The following is a 6,000-nucleotide window of genomic DNA, read 5'->3' on the forward strand; positions in this document are numbered from 1 at the left end:
TGCCAAAAGACTGAAAGTCTTTAATTCATTCCAATGAAAATTCCTGCGTTATAATAAAAACAGATTTGCGAATCAATAACCCCAAGATCAATATCAATGGATTTTAAGTACTTTCACGAGACTACTTAACGTAGTCTATCTCCCTCTCTATCTTTATCAACAGAAAGAGTTATAAAGTCTTGATGAGAATAAAGAGTTTCATGTCACTTGATGGCTATGGGTTACATATTTACAAAATAAAATACATATTTTTATGCTGCTTAGATAACGATGTATATAATACGGATCGATATTCTTAAAGTAAACTATATTCACTGGAGTGTGTTCTCTCGAGGCATATACTACAGAATGCGAGTATTCATGTACTTTGAAACGCTTAGAACAATCCAATTTGCGTTGAACGTAGGGCCATTTGCGCGATGTTGCTATTGTTACCGTACAGTAGCCATTATATTAACGAGATAACAACGTTATTCACGTGTATCCATATAAACCAAATAAAGTTATTTAAAAAATCACAAAATTATCCTCTATTATTTAAAAATGTAAAGCGATTGTTATAAATTTAATTTACATTAATTTATAATTTTAGTCGGAAAATAGTCATTTAAAAGTTCTTTAGACGCAAGATAACGTTCATTCGTGTCTCATCTCGTATATTGAAATATATGTATCTATATGTATATATATCATGAGAATAATGCATTTCATAACAATGACAATAAAAAAAAATCAATTACTTTTGAGATTAAAACTGCGTGGAAAAAAACTATTCTAAAGTACGTCCATTACGTCCTTCAACGGTAGAATTACATTAGCATATAATTGTATATAGTTAAGAGAATTCAAAATATATCAAAGTTAAAAAATTAAAATGTTACAGATAAAAGAGAAATACGTGAGATAAATCGTGCCGATTTGAGTTTGTCGATTGTTCAATTTGCTCGATACTCGATATACTCGATGTACATCCTGTGACGTCAAATTCATCACAAGCTCGATACCAATAAATTCATTCTCTTCATCGCCGCATCTTATACCTCGTGTTTTATACTTCGTCATCGATTTCTTATCGCGGTGAAAAAGAATAATGCGTGAAACTTGGGGGGAGCGGACGGGGGAGATCCATCATTTGTAAACCGGTGCAGATACGTAGAGGCGATTATTATAATATATGTCAAGTTTTGTCTTTTTTTATTTTGTTATATTTACGATCGAGACAAATATTGTTTGCGTGCATGGAATACAAATACCTGGAATGACATCCACATTTTTACGTCTTTTCGCCAAACCACGTTGAATTTTCACGACATTCCACGGAACGACCTGGAAAATCTTCCAACATTCTCGCACCATCCTTGCATTCGAGAAATTTATCGCGCGTTATATCACTTATGGCATATAAGCACATTTTGGAGAACCAAAAAGCGGACGAAGAACCTCGCCTATTTTATTAAGGAGTTTTGGGCCATGAACGCACTTGTCTTCTATATATATGCCGTTGCAGAGGAGGTTGACAGAAATAATAATACCTAATATACATAGCCCCAAGTCTCAAAAACGTGGGGAAAAATACTTTTTAGGATGTAACGTTTGCATATTTCCATATGTAATATTAGTTACGTGGCACTAAAAACTTTACACTATTTAATTTAAATATTATAATGTCGCTAATTTTATATAAAATAATATATTTTATAATATCGTCTAGACTACCCCTGCGCCCAAGGCACTTTCCCGTAGTGACAACGGTATAACGAACAAACTTATTGGCTTGTTCGGCTAAGTCCAAGCTTGCGGCTGGTTTGCACTTTTCGGCCGAAAGAAAAAGAAGTACTCAAACGTAAGAATCAAGCTATATACCATCAAAGCATATTAAAGATATATATTTTCATATCATTTGCTAACAGTTCTTATCACAGAAGGTGATATAATGAATAAGTATTAAGACTAATAATTGTACCGGTCATAACTTCTCTTGTCCCTTATTTTTCTAACGATATATACAACAACACTTATATATACAAAATGGCATATACGTCAACGTTGTGCGCCAATGGTCGATTTTGGGCGAGGTTTTTTCTTCGCGAATAAACATATTCATAATAGTAATTATAATGCTTCTACTACGGAGGGACACATCCGCGTATCTAGTTAAATTCATATTTTCTGCACATTTTGACAGCTGCCATTTGAGTTTTTTTTGTCCTCCTCGTCAGTCTTTCTTTAGTTCTTTCGCCGATTTTTTATTTATAGACGTCATTGTTTCGTCATAAGCAACGTTCTACTTTGACTGACGTAGATTAAACGCAAAACTAGATCGCGTACAACGATGCGATTAATTAAAACGTGTTATTGAATGAAAAACCAAACTCTTATATATAGCATTAAACTGACTGTTGTTTTGAAGAAATTTACGTCGTGAAAGCAAAGCTCCGCTTTCAACGGTGCTAATTTAGGTCGAGTGTAATGACAGGCAGAACAATAAAATTAAAGGGAACGGATGCGCGCCCTTGTCATTGTTGCACGATAACAATTTTCGAGCTTAATAGTTATTACTTTTGCGTCAAGATTATTCGTGCGACTGTATTAAATCAATCTATAGCTGTTATTATTTTACGTATTTGATACATATCATTTAAAGTCGATCAACATCCGGCGCTTCGGCAACACGTTTATTATTAAAATACTCTACTTTCGTTAATAGAATTCTAGGCAGCTTTCTCTGTACAGTTATTTTCTCAGAGATGGAGGGGACGTTGTTTCTCTTTATATTTATATAAATTTACCTATAAATACATGAATACTCGCTTATTACATATGTTAAAAACACGAAAGAAAACGTAAGTAAGAATATTGTAACAAAATATTTAAAAATTTACGGAAAATTTTATTCCTTTAATTGATCCGCAATATTTGCATTATTAGTAATAGGTATTAAGTTCATTAATGTATATTTAAAGTTAAATCAAATTTTCCTTAACGTAATAGATATGCATGGCACGCCTGACAAACAATTTTACAGATTACTTAAAATAGTTAAAATACTTAAATCATGAAAACTCGCCGAAAACATTCTTTCGTCGAAAAAACATTTAGCATTATACATATATCCATCCTTTCTTAATTTAATCGATATAAAGTATTGTGGCAGAATAGAGAATGCCTCGAGATTATTAACGCGTAAAATTATTAATTAAGGAACAAAATTATAAGAAGCAAACTATATATGCTCGTATACGTAAGAAAAACATTGGGGCAAAAAAATGGCAACTATAAAGATTAAAATAATATACATGTGATATATGTTTTGCAAAAGATATCAAGTTGGATACATACAAGGCGTAATAACGTATTATTTTCGATACACCGCTCCTTCATATCAAACACTTCACTGGCTTGCACCATTAGCTTGCACCATACCGATGACTTCGATCTTCCTACGTTCGCACGTGGCATAAAGAAAAAAAATTAATACACGACGCCGCGATATCAACGTTTCTACGTCGCTCCAATAACGATTCGACAATACCTAAGTCTATTTCTTGTATGAGTTATACATATTTGTAAATTTCGTGTGCAATACGCGGACGATTATATTCGCGCGCGACACGAGCAAAGTCAGTAAAGTCAGAAAAATACAGACGTTATTTTCTGACGCAGGTTCGCGAACGCGACTCCACGTGCCACGGTCCGCGATGCGACTCGAACGCAGCTCGAGACTCTCGAGAGCTCACCTCGAAAAGCTTGCGCAAGCGTGCAGCGATGCGGCTCGACGAAAGCCAATCCGCGTAAGCGTGTCTCCATTCGTAAGGGTTACAAAGAGGAAAAGAGAACGAGAGAACGGAGAGCGAGCGGAGTGCACGCAAGCACTCTCGAGGCACTGCTTCGTAAGAACGTCGTTCTCGTATAAGAAATTCGAGTGTACGCATGGCACTTTTCGCAAAGAGGGACGAATGTGAGCACGGGCCTACGCCTGACCTTTCTAAGTGATGCGATGCACTAAATCTCCCGACTATATACTAGCGTCGGTAAACGAATTATTTCTCCACGTTGACTTGCTGATTTTAGATTCTCGTCTAACAGACGCTCTTTTGCAAATGCTTTTTTGCATTCTTTGTGCAGACGAACTTAAAATGTTTATTTAAAACGTAATAAATTTACTCTTACTCTTTGCGCGCGCGTGATAACAAACATATAATGCATGTATATAATGCATCGGTTTTCATTACGCAAACTAAAGTGACCAACTCTTCCTATATACATGTTATATGTTATATATCACGGCACATCTTTTCGTAAAGAGAAAAAAAAGATACACATCTCGCATGCACGTAATATTATTGTGCGTATATACATTAATACATATCATACATAAAAATCACTCATAACGTGGATCGCAAAAAATTTATTTCTTAAAAAGATAATGGGAATTGTATTCGGAAAGTAGTACGCATAAATTTCGAGGGGTTCTATTTGTCTGCAAAGATAAAGCCGGACCTCTAAATTGAAATAGCTCTTGGCTTTATTAGCGCTTAAGCGCGCTAAGCGCACCGTTCTTCAAGCCTCGATATTATTATCGAACGTTGAGCTGCGTAAATCTAAAGAGTCGCACGTCGGCGTTGTCTAGTCTAGAAAATAGCACACGGCATGATTGCCAGAAATTATCACGCGCGTTATATATCTCTCAACTAGTCGTCGTTTACTTCACGTATGTGCCAAGAAAAGAGCTAATATTAAGTACGATACGAAGTGCAAGCTAAAGCGATCGTATTGCTGGAGACCTGAAGAGTATAGAGACTTATAAAAGGCGGCAGTTCTCTCTCGTGCAATGACCGCGGCCGCGGATACTTATAACTCCTTTCAGCTATACTCGCACTACATCCTGCCCACCCGCTATATACGAGTACCCGCGGCTAGTGTATCGATCTAACGTTTATAGAACAATACGTGAAAAATCCTTAATCGCAACTAATATCTTTCTTTCCCTAGCTCCCTCTCAATAGCACGTTACATGGCACGTTGTCTATATATTTCTTGCTTTATAAATGCATAGAGTTATTTGCGGGACTAATCAATTGTAAGAAAATTTGATATTGTCGCTCATATCATTTATGCCAACAATAAATGTCAGTCAAATCATGTAACAATAGCGGGATACGGGATGTATAACGATATTAATATGATATTATTATATACTATTTCGACATAGTTGTGTCGAATCGATATGATATTTACTATATAGATATACTAGTGAGAGGCACTGAATTGTGGAATTGAAAAGAAATGAAATAACTGTACATCAGTGACGAGTAGACTTTTCTGGCGGCTGATATAAAATTGCGCGCGATCAGCTAGATAGATCTGATAGATGACGGGCCGGTATATTATTGCGGTCGAAGAGACTGACAGGACGAACGCGCATCGCGCGGCCGGCACGCCCTACGGCGAGCTGGTTGCTGGTAAAATCGTTCGACCTCCGAGATGTAATTTAATTCAAGGGTCGGGTGAGCAAAGATAGATATAGATGCTCGAAAATAGGGATACACGGGGCGAGGGTAGACGCGTAGAGAGATAGAAGCGTAAAAGGTAAAGAGGCTGAGTCGGGACGAAGGGTTCGGTTGGACAGAAGAAGGGACGCGTTATAAGTGACCGTGTTACTTATATAGGATAGGAAGAAAGGAGAAAACACCATAGAGTCGAGATAGAGAGAAGAAGCAGCGAGAAGAAACTGCGAGGAAGAAGCGGCCCGCAGGCAACGGGTAAACGGAGGCAAGATCGAGAACAATATCGAACGAAGCCTGAAACAACGTCAATGGAGACACGTCGAGGGTAGAGAATAATGTTTGGACTCGCGCGCGCTGTCATCGAGAAAACGCTCGGCAATGTCGAAGGTCGTGAGGAGATATTTCAGCCTCGAAGCATATACAATATCCTTAATCTTTCCGTCTTCCGAGAGCAAAACTGAGATTCTCCGAGCAGAGGGATCGGTGATGGACG

General features: G+C 37.1%; 1 protein-coding gene across 8 annotated transcripts in view; it reads right to left on the minus strand.

The window, feature by feature from the left end:
* LOC143894065 (dual specificity calcium/calmodulin-dependent 3',5'-cyclic nucleotide phosphodiesterase 1) overlaps positions 1-6,000 on the minus strand; it is a 100,042-nt gene that overhangs the window by 74,646 nt on the left and 19,396 nt on the right. The window contains exon 1 of one of the 8 annotated variants that reach the window (XM_077400105.1): positions 3,340-3,693. The exons of the other annotated variants lie outside the window; for them this stretch is intronic. The gene's annotated coding sequence lies outside the window, so the exon portion shown is untranslated. Of the gene's footprint in view, positions 1-3,339; positions 3,694-6,000 lie in introns of those variants that run through there. 8 annotated transcript variants of the gene reach the window in all.

The sequence above is a fragment of the Temnothorax americanus genome, unplaced genomic scaffold (genome assembly GCF_048541705.1).
Source record: "Temnothorax americanus isolate GAGA-0224 unplaced genomic scaffold, ASM4854170v1 Scaffold13, whole genome shotgun sequence".
NCBI lineage: Eukaryota > Metazoa > Arthropoda > Insecta > Hymenoptera > Formicidae > Temnothorax > Temnothorax americanus.